This window comes from Mesocricetus auratus, unplaced genomic scaffold (assembly GCF_017639785.1).
Source record: "Mesocricetus auratus isolate SY011 unplaced genomic scaffold, BCM_Maur_2.0 Super-Scaffold_100013, whole genome shotgun sequence".
In the NCBI taxonomy this organism is placed as follows: domain Eukaryota; kingdom Metazoa; phylum Chordata; class Mammalia; order Rodentia; family Cricetidae; genus Mesocricetus; species Mesocricetus auratus.
In genome coordinates, this window is record NW_024429196.1 from 54,518,526 (window position 1) to 54,537,767 (window position 19,242).

Consider the following 19,242-nt stretch of genomic DNA (forward strand, 5'->3'; position numbering starts at 1 on the left):
AATCTGATCTCAAAGAAAATTGTCACAATTACCACCTGTGCTGGTGGTCTTGGCCCAAGTTCACACTGCCTGGGAAGAGAGACAGACTCCACAGCTCTCCTTCTAGGCCTTGGAGGTGTAGCTCTTGTGGCTTCAGGGCTGTCTGCAGTAGCAAAGCATGGAGGTCAAGCATGCCACCCATGTGGGAAGAGCAAGCCCAGGATGGAGGACCCCAAAGAGACTCACCCAATAGCCTCACACATTCCAAAGTAGGGCAGGCGGAAGTCTGGGCATTCTCTGCATATGTCTCCCTGTGACTCAGGTCAACACTAAGTACTGCTGTGAAAGGTTTCTGTGGATGTCATTATGGTCCAGGACCACGTCACCATAAGACAGAAACCTGACTCAATCACCTGCATCCCTTGAATCTGAGTAAGAGACCCTAGCTGGAAGGGCTCAAAGATGAAAGACGCAGAGGAAAGCCCAGCTCATCCTTGGAAGATGGAGGGAGATGTCTTAGAGGGTTAAGCAGTTGCCAGAAAAGCACGAAGAGTAGAGTTCAAGCCCCCCAGAATACATGTAAAAATCTGGGTGGGATGGTGGTTTCCAAGGGAATGTTCACCTGGGCTCAGGTTCAATCCATCATGGTGGGAAGCCATGTTCATGGTTGTGGGAGCACATGGCAGAGGCCCCTCACATCTAGAATTCACCACAGTGACACAAAGAAACTAACACAAGTCATGGAGGAGCAACACAGTGACTAGTAAGGAAATAGTACCTTCAGGTCTACAATGACAGACCCTGAGTTCTGCCCATAGTGTAAAGGAGACAGAAAGACACTTTCCCCCAGAACCTCCAGGGGACCCAACTCAGCCCTTTTCATGACCCCAGCCTTTACTGAGAACAAAAGCCCAGGCCTCCATACTGTGGACTCAGTAAGCTGCAGACCCATCCTGCTCATGTGCTGCTTTGAGCTAGTAAGGCTGGGCCATCCATCACTCCGTAGCAAATGCCCATTAGCTGCTTTGTGGTCGCTCTGTTAGCCCCCTAACCTCCAGGTTCTAAATCCTCCACTTAGACCAAGCAGTGATGCAAAATATTTGAAAATAAATATTTAGCTTTTACTGAACATGTGAAGACTTATCTTCATTATTCCTTAAATAATACAGTATAACAAGATTAATGTTCCTGGTATTACTTATTGTAAGTCAGCTAGACATGATTTAAAGTGCAAAGAAAGCTCTGGGTGGGTTTTATACAAACATTTATTTATGTCACATATGGGACTTGGGCATGTGTGGGCTTTGGTGTCCTTTTAGGATCCTGGAACCAGTGTCCCATGGAGACCAGGGGCCATTGTGTTTGTCTTTCTTTCTCTATCTCACTCATTCTGATTCTCTCTACCTTTGATGTACATATAATAAAAAGTAGCAAGACATACAAGACTAATTTTATTTCTCTAAGTCTTAAAAAAAGAGAGTCCCTTGACCGTTGTAAGGTAAAGTAATATTTATTTAACAAGGTTTTGGTGATTAAGTCTTTAATAGCTGAACAGCTTGGTGTCTGCATACAACATAGATAGCAACTCTCAGGGATGTGGGTAGCTCTCCACTGTAGCACCCTGCAGCTACTGCTTCTGAGGCAGGAAAGCCAGGCCAGGGTCAGAGGGAGGCTGATGAGGCATTCACAGAGCTGAAAGGGACATCCAAAAGTCAGTCCCCCAAATAAATGACAATATCTAATGACAGTGAAATACACACCATAAAATGCACTAGGTGTGCAGTTCAGTGGTGGCAAGTATATCCTCAGTGTTACACGAACACACTCCCATCATCTCTGCAAGCTCCACGAATCCATGAGACACTGCCTCTCTAGATACTGAGCGTTTATTTATTTGTCTCATTGTTTTAAGAGAGAGGTTCTTCATGTAGCTCATGCTGAATTTGTTCCATAGCTCAGACTAGCCCCAAACTGACATGGGCCCACCTATTTCAGCATCAAAAGTGTTGGAATTACAGTTAAACACCGCCATACCCAACACAGATGATGTTTTTAATTCATTAATTGTTATCAGACTTTATTTTAGAGCAATCTTAGGATCAAAGCAATATTGAACAGAATGTATAAATATTCCCCATACATTCCTATCCCCATATTTATATTCATTCACTCGTCAACACTTACCCTATGGTACATCTGCTAGAATTGATGAGTCTATATGGATATATCATCATCCCCAGGCTCACCAAATTTTGCATGAGCATTGACTCTAGGTGTTATAGGTGCTCGGATTTGGACAAATGCATAGTGGCATGTGTATCTCAATAGTATCTCATTGAATAATTTCACTCTGAGTAATTGCTTAAGCCTCTCTCTCTCTCTCTCCTTTTTGCTTTTCATTTTTTCCCTATTTCATTTATTTTGTCCTTTCCAGGGCAACGTTTTGTTGGAATTACATAATATGGTCATATCAGGCTGGCTTCTTTCACTGAGCAACATGAACTTAAGTTTTCTAATACAAACTTCTTTGCTTTGCTTTTCAGTCTTGGAAATGGAACACAGAACATTGCACAAGCTGGGCAAGCACCTTGATGGCAAGTGACACCTCAAATCCCAATAACTTTTAAGGATCAGAATGAATGCAAACAAATCCAAGGAAAACCGACCAGAATGTGAGTCCTGGTCCCTGAGTGGGACCACTCACACTCTGATAAAGTCATACCTCTGTCCTCTTATAAAATTGGAGCATCCTCCATTGATTATGTGTTGCCAACATATTTTTCTTATTTTAAATCTGTGACAATCTGCGAATAGTCTTTAGGCTGCATGGACACTGCCTAAGAGTGGGGTACATTCTTTCTCATTCCCGCCCCTCCCCTGCTGGACACTTCTGGGAAGTTCCTAGGTGGTGGGTGGTGTAGATTACAGCTGAGAAATTAGTTCAGATCATGCAAATAAATAAGAGGAATAGGGAATCAGCATGGGGCTCTGTCCTGGCTCCCAGCACAAGCTCCCATCCCTGTTTCCAGAGCTTTTACTGGCATGACTTCAAATACCTTCGCCCTGAATCTCAGCAGTAAAGTGCCTGCAGGGAAGAGAGAACGGCTTAGTGACTAGGGAAAAAGGCAAAGCCTGGCGCCTTCACCAGCTGGCTCTTCTTTCTGGCCTTCTCGCCACCCACGGGGTGCTGTGAGGCTGGGATCAAGTGGCTGCAGGCACTGGCAGGTGCCTATTCTCTCCCACAACAAGGGAGGACTCAGATAGGTGACCCCTCTGGGAAGGCAGCCAGAAAGCCTCTCCTCTAGGTGCTGGGTGGGCAGCTGGGGTCTCACATCTCAAATGAACCAGTACATGGGAAGAAAGGTACATTTGAGACTGATGCAGGGAGAGACCGAAGCAAATGTCGCTCTATGGAAGATGGTCTCTACGGCCTTCTCTACCACCAATAGTAACCTGGTTGCTATTTTTGTTTTCAAAAGGAAGACGTGTTCAGGTCTCAGAAATTGCTGTGGATAAGTATAGAGTAATCTAAGGGGTAGAGATGAGGATAAAGGAGCTCGAAAGCCATTTGTAGGCACCGAAGTAACAGACACTTGGATGTGGCCCAACAGTGTGTTTAGGTGCTACCACAAGCCCTTGGGTCTTAAGAGATAAGAAAGCATGATTCCATTCTATGGGGGAGAGAGTGGAATGTTCTGAAATAGGCCAAGCATAGATCCATGAACACTGGTGAGAGGCAAACATTCCTATGTTTGTCCAGCCACTTTGTTGGTCCTCCCACGTCTATCCCAAATGGGCCAATTTAAAAGAGAACTTCATTGATCATAATCGTTGATATCCTGGAAACTGCTCAGCTGATAGAGCAGGGACTGATCTATAAGGGTCTTAGCAAGGTGATGGCTGGAAATTGTGCACCCCCCCCCCAATTGTCTACAAGCCATTTCGAGAGGGAACAGTCCCTTCTGTCACTGGACTTATCAGCCATTCTCCAGAGCAACCTTTCTGCAGAAAAGGGACAAAAAGATTGTTTTTGGAGTGTCTGGTTGGAAGTAAGCCTTAGTACTTGGACATTTTACTAGATTCTCTACTCTGCATTTATGTCTGCCATGGGGATTGGATAACCCCTTTGGGTTTATTGATAAGAAAACTAGGCTCAATGATCTGAGTCCGATTCATAGCCAATAGTTGCAACTAGAGATAGATAGAGCTGTGTGTGGGGTGCTTGCCCTGGCCAGCGCCCTTTACTGGCTGACCCAGAAATAGTGGAGTTCCCAGAACAGACCAGGTGGTGATCCCAGGTGTTCTGTGCTTTGTGAATCGAGTTCAGTCAAACAATGCATGCAACAGTGTCTGGACACTTCCTTGGGAGAAATGGGTTGGTAGATTGGTTGGTTGTTTTACCCAGGGCCTGACAAACATTAAGCAAGTGTTCTATGACTGAGCAATATTCTCAGCCCTGGAATGTTTTCTGTTGTGAATTTTGCAGCTTCTGTGGGATACAATGAAAAGGAAAAGTTGGGGTTTGATTTTTTTCTATAAATGCTTATTAGAAAACTGTTGGGGCCCAACTCTAGCTAGCCCCTGCTTCCAGAACAGTGAGAAATAGTGCAGTTTTATACGCCATGGTGTGTTGTGACTCTGTCCTGCATGTGTCCAGGATCAGAAGGCACGAAACTGAAACCATGTCTCCTTTGAAACATGGAAACATTGTTTGTGGGAGTCATCAAGAGCTCACACTTCCACCCCTTCCCCAAACCTCAAACCAAGTTTCCTGACAGCATGATTCCATCCCAGACATTGCTGCAGGCCGCAGTGTTCGTCTGGAGGGTAGGGAGTGGGTGTTTACTGCCGTCTGGGATCCCGACTTTCTAGATGCAAGGCCTAGCTCCTGAGAGATCAGAGTGCAGCTCCCCTCTTCTTGCCCAAGAGCTTGGATTGGAGCTAGGGCATCCAAAGAGGTCTGAATATACGCCCTCCTGTACACGTTGGTTTGTCCTACAATGGAGGTGACACCGGACTGCCACTTTGCTTGTCTTAAATAAATAAATGAGTAAATGAAAGCAAATGCACCCTGTTTCTACACCATCTGTTTTACTTTAGAGAACCTTTCTGGAACCGTCCATGGAATCAGTACTACCAAGAGCTTCTCTTCCTGCCTGAACTGCAAGGGAAAGGAGGGGGCAGACCCGCAGGTGTCCCGTTTCCTCTTACTGCAGTCTCCACACAAAAACAAACAGCACTGAACACGGACGCTCAGGAGCTGCGTGTCTGTCCCCATTTGTCACAGTCTGTGTGGCCCTTTTGCTATGTCTCCGCTGCATCCCAAGCCTCTAGTTGTAATTTGCCCTTTTCCTTAGATTTTTCTGTTCTTTTGAACTTAGGAAATGTTAGTGGTTTGTCTCAAGCATCGTTGGGCACAGACAAGACTTTTTTCCTCTTTCTTTAGAGTCAGAGCCGGAAAGGGCCATTCAGCTTATCTTGCTCACTTCCTGAAATCCAAACAAGTCTCAGAAAACTACCTCACACCCAATTCATTCAAATATGTCTCTGCCCTTGGACATGAGAGTCAGAGCTATTTCAACTTGACAAAAAATGTTTGGAACTGGTTTGAAAAGCCTCCATAGACTTTGAGAAATAGCCTAGGAAGTCTGAAGCAAAAATTGGTGTGGTTAGTTCTCTCCTATGGAAACAATTTAGAGAAACCTTTCTTTCTCCAGTGAATGGCACCCCAGTTGCCTGCCTAGAGTTCCCAATGGACTGACAGTTGATAAGTTCAAACTCTGCCCCAAAGATTGTGTGTCCGCTGAGTGGGAGATGTCTGCTTAGCCTCATAGCTCCCCTTGTCCTAGCTGAGAAATGTGCTTTAAGATTTGTGCATGATGGGAATGAAAGGCTTTGAATATATCTCCTTGTCTTCAACCAGATCAGATGCATTTTTAAATCATTAAAAGAACATTAGGGTTCTCAAATGTTTAAGGGAAAAAAAGTACGGATTCCAATGAAAACCTTTCTGTCTTAAAAATAAATAAATAACAACAATAAAACAGTTAGCACCCAGATAGGGTCATCTGCACAAATCAATACATTTCCAAATGCAGTGTTATGTCATGGCCAGTGTTCTATGCACCTTCTACGGCTGTCTTCAGCTTTTCTGGGGACCACAGAACTGTTGAGGGAAATACACTGTCAGTCTGGGTTCAGAAAGTGGGCTTGAGCAACTTTCTCACTTGACACAATACTGAGATATACCTGCACACTTGACAATGTACCAAAACAGAGTGTGTGGTCTTGGGAACACGACAGTGGTGTGGGTTCATGTGCGTCATCACCTTAAGCCTGGCCATCGACTGCTGGTAAATCTCTACAGCCATGCCTCGGAATCCAGAAACTTGCAATGGATGCTCTGCCCAGTTTGTGCCACCAGGAATCTGTTCATTGTTATCAACTGAGACAGTGGATGCATTCATCCATCAGCTCTCACTGCTCATGTGGAAACCCTTAGCCAACACTCATCAGAGGAGCCAGCCTCAGAGTATGGGAAAGTTCCATTATCAAACCACTGGATTTGTAGTCATATTTCATCGTCAGAGTTAAAAATAAAACCCAGTCATCCAAAATCATGACATCTCATTCTTTTTATTAGAATATGATTATTTACTATTTTTGAACAAATTCCAGTGGCATTTTACTTACTAGATTGTTTTTATAAAGACTTAATGAGGGAGCCATCAAAGCAATTCTCTTTAACCCCTTAAGCACTTCTTTATTTTATACTTATTTTCGCCTTAGTCATGGTGTTCTTTCTTTCTTTTTTCTTTTTTTGCTTTTTATTGAAAACGGTTTCTTTTTCCCCCTCACATCATATATCCGGAATACAGTTTCCACTCACTCTATGCCTCCCAGCTCTTCCCCACATCCCCTCCCGTCCAGATACACTCCTTTTGTGTCTCTCATTAGAGAAAAACAGGCTTCTAAGGGATAGTAATAAAATATAGTAAGATAAAACAAAACCCAGCACATTGGGGTTGGACAAGACAGAGAAAAAAAAGAGCACAAGAGAAGACACAAGAATCAAATGGTTTGCACACTCAGGACTCCCATAAAAACACTAAACTGGAAGCTGTAATATATACCCAGAAGACCTGATACAGGCCAGTGCAGGCCCTTGCATGCTGCCCCAGTCTCTGTGAGTTCATATGAGCTTTGTTCATGTTGATTTAGAAGGCCTTTTTTTTTTCTTGGTACCCTCCATCCCCTCTGGTTCTTACTTTCTGCCTCTTCTTCTGCAGGGTTCCCTAAGCCCCAAGGGCAAGGGAGTTGATGGGGACATCCCATTTAGGGTTGAGTGTTGCAAGGTCTCTCACATTCTGCACATTTCCCAGTGTGGGTCTCTGTATTTACTCCCATCTGTTGCTTCTCTGATGATGGCTGAGTAAGGCATAGATCTATAGCAGAATGTCATTAGGAATCACTTTTTAATAAAATGGCTACATTTTTACTTCTTTCAGAACAGTAGTTTTTGGTTTTACCCTAATGGACCATCTAGTCTCTTGGCTTTTTGTCACCCAAACAGTTTTGGGTGTGGGTTCTATCTTGTGGAGTGGGCCTTATGTCAAATCAAATATTGGTTGCTTACTCCCCCAAGCTTTGTGACAACATTGCCCTAGTATATCTTGCAAGCAGGACACCACTGTAGATCAAAAGGTTTGTGGTAGTGTGCAGAGTACCTTCCTATACCAAAGACACTAGAATGTAGGGGTGAAGGCTCCAACTCAACTTCTCCATGTTCGATGAGTTGTGTATGTGTTTCAGCAATAGAACATAGCTGTCAGTTTGTGGAGAACAACCTATATATAGCCTTGCCAACAGCTTGTGTTGTTTGGGGATTCCAGACCAACAAGATGTAACCCATTTTTGGTACTGGCTGCTTCATTTGGTTGGCAAGAGATGACCCATTGGAATTCTGTCTCCCCATTATTTGCCAATTTCATTTAAATTGCCTTCATATATGAGTGCATTTTAGGAAATTTTTACTGTTTGGTTTTCCACACTACTCTTCAAATAAGTCCTTAGTTTTAGCTGTCATTCCCCATATTCCCTCTCTCACCACCTGCCCTAGATCTTCCTATTCTAGACACCTCCATCATCAATAACTATATATTGTATTTCCATTTTTAATAAGATCTATCTGTAACTGCTAGTCCCTTACACTATATCTAACCTCTGTGGTTCTATGAAGTATAGCTTGGTTATCATTGACTTAACAGCTAATATCCACATAAAAGTGAATACATACCATATTTGTCTTTCTGTGTCTAAGATACCTCAATCAAGATTTTTCCTAGTTTCATGCATTTATCTCATGGCATATCTTATTTATTTATTTGTTTGTTTGTTTTTAGGACTGGGAATTAAACTCAATCTTATGCTAGGCACATGTTTTACCACTGACCAACACCCCCAGCTTAGCACATTTATTTTTCACTTTAACCATTTGGGTTATATTTTCCCTCCTGAAATACATTGGGAAACCCTCAACTGTTTTAGAAACTGAAGTTTTTAAACAATGATAAATTCAGTACAGCTGGGCAGAATGATATATGCCTATGATCCCAGACAACTGGGAGGCTAAAGCAGGAAGATAAAATAATGCCAGGCCATAGAAGTTTCATTGTTCCTGGCTAGCTGTCATAGTTCTGGGAAGTACTATAAACATTTATCAGAGGAAAAGCATGACCCATCATCAATCTGACCCAGCTACAAACATTGTGAACTGCAATAATGATTTGCCTGACAATATATACCACCAGTGCAACAGTGGCACAAACATTGTTAAAGCAACCAAACGCTCTCTGATTGGCTTTAGGGCTTGCTTCACAAGATGGAACCCATATGTGGCACTGTTACTGGGGTCAAGAGCATATGGCTAGCAGTAGAGGTAAGGGGTTATCAACTACTATTATTCTGCTAAATGGTTACATAAACTGACTTCTAGTGACTTATTGTGGTATTCATAGAGTAAAGAAGCTTCTTCCTATAGTAGATGGCAGTCAATACAGAGATGTACACTTAATTAACACATAGAGGATAAGAGACTTCAGTGTGCTCAGCCCTAAAGAGGACATCTATATCAAACTCCTTTCCCAAAGGCTCAGAAATTATCACCAACAAGGGAGTGGAAAGACTGTAGGAGCCAGAGGCAGTGGATGACTACAACAAAACAGTGTTTTCTGGACGCAGCCAGCCTTTGCACACATGAACTCATACAGCAGTTTCAACAGCATGTTCAAAATCTACGCAAGTTTAAGCCAGGCAAAATCCCAGCATGGAGGAGAGGATAACCCAAAGTCACACCCTTAGCTGAAGGGATATCAGTAATTGATATCTGTTAAGAGAAGGCAAGTCAGTTTTCTTTAAGGGTGTGACTCCTGGTAGGTCGACCCAGCTCCAGGGTAGACATCACACCCAAGAGTGTTTGGGCAGCACAAACTGGGCTCCATGTGTTAAAAAAATAGAAGACACAAAATTGTGTTGGTGGGGGGTTGGATGTAGATCTGAGAGGAGAAAGCAATGGGGTGATATAAGTAAAATGTTTATGAATTTTTCAGAGTTAATTGAAATATTTTTTAAAGAGTTGTAAACTTGTAAGCTACAAAAAATAATAAAAATGAAAGGATCTTAGGTCAGGATATGTTACACAGAAAGTTCAAGGCCAATTTAGGCAACTTAGTGAGATCCTGTCCCAAAATAAAAATAAAAACAAACTGGGAAATGGGACTCAATGGTAGTGTTCTTGCCTAGCACACAGGGCATTGGATTCAGTCCCTAATAATGAAAGAAGAAAATCCCTGCTCATTTTTAATTCTACAGGCAAGTGGCATGATGAACGTGGTGTGTGTGCATGTGTATGTGAATGAATACCTGTGCATATATATGTATAAGGAAACCAGAGGTCAATGTTGTATGTCTTTCTCTAGCTCTTTCCACCTTGCTTTTTGAGAAATAGTCTATCACTGAACTGGAGCTAAATGATTTGATCAGACTGGCCCAGCAGGCCCCTGTGACCCTGTGATCCTTCCTAGCACCGGGATTATAATTTCACACTACTAAACCTGCCTTTTTACATGGCTCCTGGGAATCCAGGTCTTCATGCTACATGCTTATGTAACAGACTCATTATTCATACAGCCATCTCCCTACCCTCATGAAGTATATTTGTGTTGTTGTCCAACCATTTCACTGTTCTTCGGTCAATCATATTTAAGATGCCTTAACATTGTCTTGATATAAGAACTGATTGATTTCAATGCAAATTAAGTCTGTCTTGATAACTCCCTATGACTGTTTATCCCATATACTAAGGAACCTTAAGCTTCTTTTTTGAGGTCCTTTTGTTTGTTTGTTTTGTTTTATTTTGTTTTGAGACAAGGATTCTCTGTGTAGCTTTGGAGCCTGTTCTGGAACTCTTCTGTAGACCAGGCTGGCCTTGAACCCACAGAGATCTGCCTCCTTCTGCCAGGATTAAAGGTGTGTGCCATCACCCGAGTTCAATTCTCAGCAATTATGTGGTGGCTCACAACCATCTGCAATAATATCCGGTGCCCTCTTCTGGCATGTAGGCAAACATGCAGACACTGCATATACATAACAAATAAATTTTTTAAAAAAGATATTATTGTCTAACTGCTCTTATTTTGTTGTTTGTTTGTTTTTGTTACTTATCTTCTCTCAGAGGGGTGTAAGTAATACTTTCTCTACTTACTGTTACATTCACTGTTTCCTGAATTGCCACATGGACAGGACAGCCAATAGCTTCACTCCAAGTCTGCCTGCATAAAGCTCTCTGTAAGCACAGGTACAAATTCTCTGTAAATGCATGGTGTGCATCTTTGTAATGAGAAAACATCTTTGCTTCTTCTGGGATCTTTGCCTTGTATTGCAGTGACTGACAGATAGCTGACCTATAAATAAAGGATGACTCTTATTCCTATTTATCTTGGTTGCCTTAAACTTCCCTTAACATCAAAGGGCAGAGTGCAATAATAACATCTGTTAGCTCAGTCCCCACTGTGAAAGCAAAGGAGAAAATTCAATTAAGGAGACAGAAAATTTAAGCAAACTCCCTGTTAGGTTACTATCATTTCCTGCCATCAAAATAAAAGACAGATTCTTTCTGTATTTACTCTTGATTTGTCTCACTCATGAACTTATTATTTCCCTCTACAAATCAGGCAGAAAATTCTGGTCAGAACTAAATCTTTAGATCAGTCAGAAAGCAGGTACTGCTGTAGAAGGCACCAGGTGGTGGTGGGAATGCTTTTACCTCTCTCCCTCCCTCCCTCCCTCCCTCCCTCCCTCCCTCCCTCCCTCCCTCCCTCTCTCTCTCTCTCTCTCTCTCTCTCTCTCTCTCTCTCTCTGTGTGTGTGTGTGTGCATGTCCCAGTCAGAGTAGGATTTCCTGGGAGTATCTGCCACACCATTGCTGAATATTAGTTTACCTTGTCTGTGGTTCTCACTGTGGATAATTTGGCTAGCCTGAATATATTTGACAATGTCTGTAGACATTCATGATCATCTCACACACACAGAGAGAGAGAGAGAGAGAGAGAGAGAGAGAGGGGGAGAGAGAGAACAAAAACAAACAAACAAACAAACAGAAAACGGGGAGTGCCCCTGCATCCAGTGGGTAGAGTCACAGACACTGCAAGCATCCTACAGTGCACAGGTCGACCCTTCCACTCCACAAAGCTTCTCTGTCCCCAGTTGCCAAGAATGCCAAGGCTGAGAAACTCCAGTGCTGGGATTACAGAGACCATTAGGAAGAAGAAACCGAGGGCCAGACAGGGATGGAAAGAAGGCAAGGTATCATCTCTGAATAGTAATGTAGATGCTGGGAAGGTTCCTGCAATGTCCGGGTGGCTAGCGTTCCTGAAAATGGATTGGGGGACCGGAGAGCCATTGTTGATTTGAGTTTGAACCTACAAATTGTGAGTGAGTCTGTAAAAGGTCGTGGCTGCCATGGTGAGCTGCCTGGAGCCCGTGGGGGTATGTGGTTGTATCTCCTCTAAATGTGTCATCAGCTTTTTTCCACCACAACACTGCCGCTGAGATGATGTACTAAGCATGGTGAACTTTCCATAGAATGAAATAGTTATAGATCTTTTAGGAACGTCCTGATTTGGTTCATAGTTTTGAAAGAAGCTGCAGTTCAAGGTCTATTAACCCTACTCCTGCTGCCTTTGGATTTGGGGGCAGACAGAACACCAGAGTGGGGGTGGCTAAAGAATTAAAAAACAGAGGGGGAGGTAGCTGCCCTGCAATCCCCTTCAAGGGCACACTCCCAATAACCTAGGCTGACTTTTAAAAGGCTCCAACGCCTCCCAGGGACACCGTGGGTCAGGACCAAGCCTTTAACCCACGGGTCCATGGGAAGATTGAGGTCTAAACTGCAGCATATGAGGATGGGACACACTTGTCTCTTATTCCTCCTCCTTCTGGTCCTCTTCTTCCTCTCTTCTCCCCCCCCCCACCTCCTCTTCTCTTCTTTTTTCTCACCTCTGTTTCTGTCTGTGTTAGATACAGATAAGTTCTCTGTATAGCTTATTGGTCCTATTTCTCTGAAGAGCCCTATTTTTTAAGAAAAAATAGAAAGACAATCTAAATTGCTAACATCAATGGATTTGATAAATAGCACTTAGCATACTCATATGATATAATTCAGAATATTCATTAGAATGAATAAAGTGTGTGACTTTTCATAGCAACATTTCTTGCCAATGAAATGCTGACTATGCAAAATAGTCTTAAAGAATACTTTAACAAGATGCTAATTATGCAATTTTTTTAAAGACAAAACATTCCTAAGCTTCAACTGTAGAAAATGTAAGTTGAGAAGAAAATACAAAAAATGCGGGCTGGAAAGATGCATATCTGACTAGGCAGGGGTTGTGATCTTCTAGAAAACACGTACATTAATGGGACTAAAAGGGGCCCAAAGAAGGTTCTAGTTTTACCAGAAAAGCTTATCTCTGTTGTGACACTATCTGGGCCATATATGACATGATGGTAACATTTGTCCTTCCCAAGTGGTGTTTGTGTTGGGTTGAATAATGCCTTTCTCTGCCCAAAGCATGCATCTAACCTTAACCTATGAATGTGGCATTGTTTGGAAAAAGATGTAACTAGGGACCTGTCCCTGACATCAGTCTGGCTCAGGTGTATCCCGAGTCCACTGATGAACTTTCCCAGCACAGAGTTCAATTCTGATTTCAAAATTCCAGAACCATTACCCCAAGTCGTGCCAATACACCCTAGAGAAAATGAAGACCTCCACTTAAAGTCCGTGCTGAAAGCTGGCTGGCTCAGCAGCCCCACTGATTCCTGTCCTTCTCGGCATAAGGCTATGATCACAAAAGCTGCCACCTGTCCTCTGCTCCTTGCCTTGATGACCTTGGGAGCCATGTGTTCCAAATGTCAAGGCTACAGGTAGACCAGAGCTGTCCTGGAGAGCAGCCTAACCTTGTCTTTAATGAGCAAGAAGTACACTTTTATATTTTTATTTATTTATTTTGGCTTTTTGAGACATAGTCCCATGAAGCCTAGACTAGCCTTGAACTTGCTACACAGTTGAAACTGAACTCCTGGTTCTTCTTCTACCTCCATCATCTCCCAACTGCAGGAAGTGTAGGTGTGCATGACCCTTGTGCTGTGTTCTGAGACCTCAGGATGAGTTTGCCCTCCTTCCTGGCACATGCAATGCTGGAAACAACTATCTCATCTTTAATCTACTGACCCCTCTGGATATCATAATTTTCAGATTTTGCAACCCCAATTCTTCTTCTATTATCAGGGCTCTGTCAGTTCTCTTTAGGATTATTAAGCCATCAGTCAATGTGCATTAAAATCAAATCACTGCCTCTTCCACTGGGACCTCACAAACACTCCATAGCCAAATAATAGTTTGTATCTCTCCTCTGACTCAGAAAAGTAAGTTGTAACATAACACATTTTTGTCAACAGTGAAAGCAAAGTCACTTTCACTGAAGTACTGGATGCTAAGTAGTTGTAAACCCACACAATCTGCTCTCAGATGCCTGTGGGTTTGTTTGTTTACTGACACTTCAGAAACACTTCACCAGGGCAGTGTGCAGCTGTTTGTTAGTTGTAACTGATGAAGCTTTGCCTTAGTCTTTTTTTCTCTTACATTTTTCTTTTCCCATCCACCCATCTGTCTGTCTGTCTGTCTGTCCGTCCGTCCATCCATCCATCCATCTATCATCTATTACATATCTATCACTTATCTATCACCCATCTATCATCTATCTATCATCATCATTACCTATCACCTATCTATAATTTATCTATACATTTATCTATCATCTATCTTATCCGTCTATCCAAGCCAAGGCTGTCTTTGAACTCACAATCTTCTGCCTCACCTTTCCAAGTGATGGGATTACCAGCATGTGCAAACTCATTATGTATCTCCTGTTGTCCCCAGAGAGTGGCATTTGGCTTGAGTTTTCACTTAATTTTACCAGATTCATGAAGTTTTTGTTTTTACACGAAAAGAAAACATGGGAATAAGGAGGAGGCATGAAAGGTTGGGAATCAGAAACCTGACTTCAGATTCCAAGCCTGCCCCCATCAGCTGTGACCTGCATGAACCATGCAGCTACAGAGGGCTTCCGTTTCTACACCTGCAGAATGGGTGTACTCGTATTTCCCTCCTTGGATTATCTGAGACAGAAAGTCAATTATATGCCAGGCATCTAGAAGCAGGATCAGAAAATGGTGAAGGTTTTAAACAGATTGTTTTAAACACTCCAAGCCTAGTCCTCAGAGAGATCACTTTTCCATAGCTTCTCTCGGTGTAGACAACCCCAGGTAAGTTGGAACTAACAAGTTTGGTGCTCTGACATGGGTTGCAAGGGTGTCAGGGGGCTATGGGCACTGAGAGAGAATGCTGTTTGCACACATCAAGCTCTTAGTACGGAAGCCAACCCAAGTCCCAAGCACATACCCCCACATGCCACTCCACTTGCCCGCCCTGCCAGTGCCACCCACCAAGGGCAGAGCCAGGTGGCTGTGACTCAAACCTGTCTTCATGCTCACTTGGCACCACAGAGCTTTTGAATTGAGTCCACGAATGTGTTAGACAAAAATAGGCTAGTGAGTCTTCTCACCAGGGCTTCATTGTTAAGAGGTGACATTTGGCTGCGGGTTACACAACCGAAACCTGGGCCCACCATGGAAATGCCAGCTCAGCCGTGCGCAAGGCTGAGCTTTCTGCCCACGGACCTTTCTTTGTTCTTTATTTTCCCTGCCACGCCCCCACCTTTCATTCTTTGGGATCCAAGTTTTAGAAGGTTGACAGGTTAGCTGGTGACAAACCTCCTGGACTAGCTTGCCTGTCTTTAGATTAAATTCCCAGGGGCCGTGGAACCTCAGTGAGGCCTCATCCACACCGGAACCCCCGTGGAATGAGGCATGTGCCGACACTGGTTCTGCAGCTGCTAAAGTTATTCCCCTGGGGCCTCAGTTGTCCTTCTTTGTGTCATCCCACGGCAGGAACACAGTCATGTTTTGTCGTGCCATCCACTCCTCCTGGTGGCTTTTCCCACCACGTCTTACAGTTTTGTAGTAGAGACAGGTTTCTCAGTCCACTGAGATACTGGTCTTATTTAAATAGTTAAAGAAGATATTTTACATGGCTCACATTGAAGATTTTTCCCCCCATAGCCATAACTTGCCCCTTTCTCTAAACTGGCTTACATGTCACCTGCTGGTCCAGGCTGACAACGGCCTATGTCACCCTCTGAGGCTTGTTCTGATGGTTCTGCAGGTGTGTCTTCTCCTTGTCTTCTCCTTGTCCCTCTAGACTGTGACTTCTCTCTCTCTCTCTCTCTCTCTCTCTCTCTCTCTCTCTCTCTCTCTCTCTCTCTCTCTCTCTCACACACACACACACACACACACACACCTGCTTCTTGAGCAGAGAAGGATGAGCAAGAGCAGAGTGGAACTCAGACCACTTTAGACCAGTGCCATTCAGGCCACCTGTCACCCTTGGGCAGGGACAGCAAGAGGTGCAGACAAGGCCAGCTCTAGGCATTCCTCCTCCTCTCAGCCGGCAAGAGCTATCATGAGATAAAGGTGAGCATCCTTCATGCGCCTCACCCTTGGGCGCTCAGTCACTCCACTTTGCTTGGAAAACACTCGCCAGAAACTGGTGCTTTGGAACCAGTGGGAATGTGTGTCCCTGCTTCTCTTGTTTGGCTGTGTAGCCTTGAACATCTTAGCTACAGTTTTTTCATCTGGAAAACAATGAAGCTAACACCCACTTTGGTGGAGGGTTATGAGAACTGCTGAAAATGAAAATGGCAGCCTGGTTGTGGAGCTAGGCCTGGGGCAAAAAGCTTTGGAGGGGCTCTGATCTTCCTGCCTGGGGACAGCCATCTGCCAACTCCACCGTCTCCTGTTACCTGTTGGCTCTAATCATTACTATTTTGACCAGTGAACTACTATTTGTTCATTTTTATTACCCTACCTATCTAGGCATCTCTGATTTGCCCCACTAATGACCTGCTCTCTTCTCAATGCCCTATCCACAGGCTATAAATCTTTCAGCTCTCCTTAAGAAGACCCACTGGTAACACACAGGCCCCGAGGAGTCAGCACTTCCAGCCCTCCTCAGCCTTGCTGCTGTGGGCCCCCCTGGGTTCATTTACATCCTTCCCTAAGTCATGAGAAGCACAGTAGTCTGAAGCCAGGGGCAGGACTGGACCACTACCAGGGCTGATTCTGGCCCAGAAGGTCTTGGCTGCCTAGGAATGTCCGGATTTATCTTTCCTCTTATGAAAACACATTTGTGCAAGGGCCTAACTAGATACACTTATTTTTCCCTCTTTCTGAGGAAGCCTCTGGCCAGGTCATGTGCTCCAGGCTTGCGTTTTTGTTTGTTTGTTTTGTGTAAATCCACGTGAGCACTCCTGTCAGCCCACCACCCTGTGCTTTGAAGGGCTTGTACTTCTTACTCATGATTGCTTCTGCAAGGTTCTCTGCAACTGGTCATAGGGAAGGTAGGAGGGATCTGTTGAGGAATGGCGCTTTATAAATCAAAAAATAATAACATAAAATATTATAAGCACTAGAGATTGGAGGGAGCTTGAGAGCCCCCACGGGGCGGGGCACAGAGTGCTAGTGAATGACAACACTGCCCTCTGGTGGTCAACCTCAGGAAGACACACATAGAATACAGGCTGCCCCCCCCCAGGGTCTCTGTACTAAATTTTCCCACTAAACACAAAGAAATCATAATCAAGCAATGTGAAGAATTCCTCCATGAAACGCTGAGGCCATGAATACTCGGAAGACAAAAACCCATGTAAGAATTCCATTATTTTAGAGTGTAGCAGTATGGTTTTCTTTTCTTTTTTTTTCTTTTTTTGCATTAGGCAAAAATGATACATTCCATTATTGTATGTTTTTATACTTAGTTTCCACATTGTGTAGTCTATAAACTTATAATTTAGGTTATCCATGAACCAAAACCTGACTCCAGTACTTCCCTCTAGGTCCAGCAAGGGCAGTGATTGGTAGGTGATTGTGAACGGGTGATGAAGCCTCTTCCCAGGCTGTCCCTTAAAACTCCTCCAGCTCAGGGTGGAAAGAGACCTGAATTGTACTTGGGAATTAAGTAGAGGACTGGAGTCCAGAACAGCATATTCCTTCTGGTATTTTTCACTGCAGGCAGTATAATCGTGGGGTTTTAACACTGTTTTTTCATAAACTAAAAGATCCCTGATCCTCACCCTGCCACACCTTTGTCTGGAAAAGATGGGTAAGATGGGCTTTTTAAAGAGCCTTGATGGTTCTTCCAATGTCAGCTTATGTGAAGTAGAAAAATACCGCATATTAGTGACAGAACTCCAAAGTGGGGACAGTGGCAAAGGCCTGTCACTCCAACAATCGGAGGTGGAATCCTGGGGGTCCAGGGATCAGGGTCACTGCCACAGAGAGGTCAAACCAGTCTGGGCTACATGAGGCACTGTCTCAATACAAAACAAAAACAGCAAGGCTTCATTATCATTATGGCTACGTGTGTTCTTGTGTGGAACATGATTGCCTGGTCAGTAGAAGTGTTGGTCCTGAAAACAACATTGCTGGTTAATTTTTTAAGATTTATATATTTGTATTTTATATGTCTGAGGGTTTTGTCTACATGTATGGCTGTATACCACGTGTGCGCCTGTTACCCAGGGAGGTCAGAAGAAGGTATCAGATCCTCTGCAGCTGTAGTTACAAACAGCTGTGTGCTGCAGTTTGGGTGCTGGGAACCGAACCTAAGTCCTCTGCAAGGGCAGCCAGTGCTCTTAACCACTGAGATCTCTCCAGACAGACAACTGATGTTTCGGAATGAAGTAATAAAAAACACAAGTCAGGAAAGGAAACCATGAATGAGCAAAGTGAGGAGCGTGTGTGAATGCTCACCTTGCTCTGAAACCTCAGCTGTTCCCGCCATGGACCTGGCAAGTGATGACCCCAACGTAGAGCTCCCTTAGGTGAAACGGGGGAGGGGTGATTCCTCTACCATGAAAACACTGGTTTTGAGGCATCTTCTTATTGTAATGGAAGGAAAATATACCTAATATAAAGTTGTCCATCTAACCATTTGTAGAGGCAGTCACTGTCCAAAAGAACATTCACATGCATGCAACCGTCACTGCCATCCAGGCCCTGGGTTCTTTTCATTGCTTCAGACCAAAACCTCACCTGCTAAACACTAACTCCCAACCTTTGGCATCCAGTGTTCTACGTTCTGACTCATGCTGTTCCCTGCTGAAGGGAGAATCATAATACTTTTCCTTTCACAGCTTGGGTATGTTGCATGTAGCATTAGGTCATTAGTCCCATCCAAATAGCATGTTCCCAATCTCTTTCCTAGCTGAGGCTGAATGGTATCCACTGCACAGATCTGCCTGTGAATGGACATTGATGGTTTTGCCCCTTTGAGCAACTGTAAATAACACCATTGTAGAAAGAAATGAAGACATCCCATCAAGCCCCTCTGTATTTCCCCAAAGTAGAATTGTCATGCTCTTTCTCATAGCAGACCCCTGCCCTCAGTCAAAGGGAATTTTCTGGTTTTTTATCACAACCATCTTGAGGTGGTTTGTCTGCCTGTTCCTGATTGCTGTGGCAATCACACTCTGCCTGGGAGCTTTGCAAAAAGGTGATGTCGCCATGTGGTGTCTCAGAACAGAAA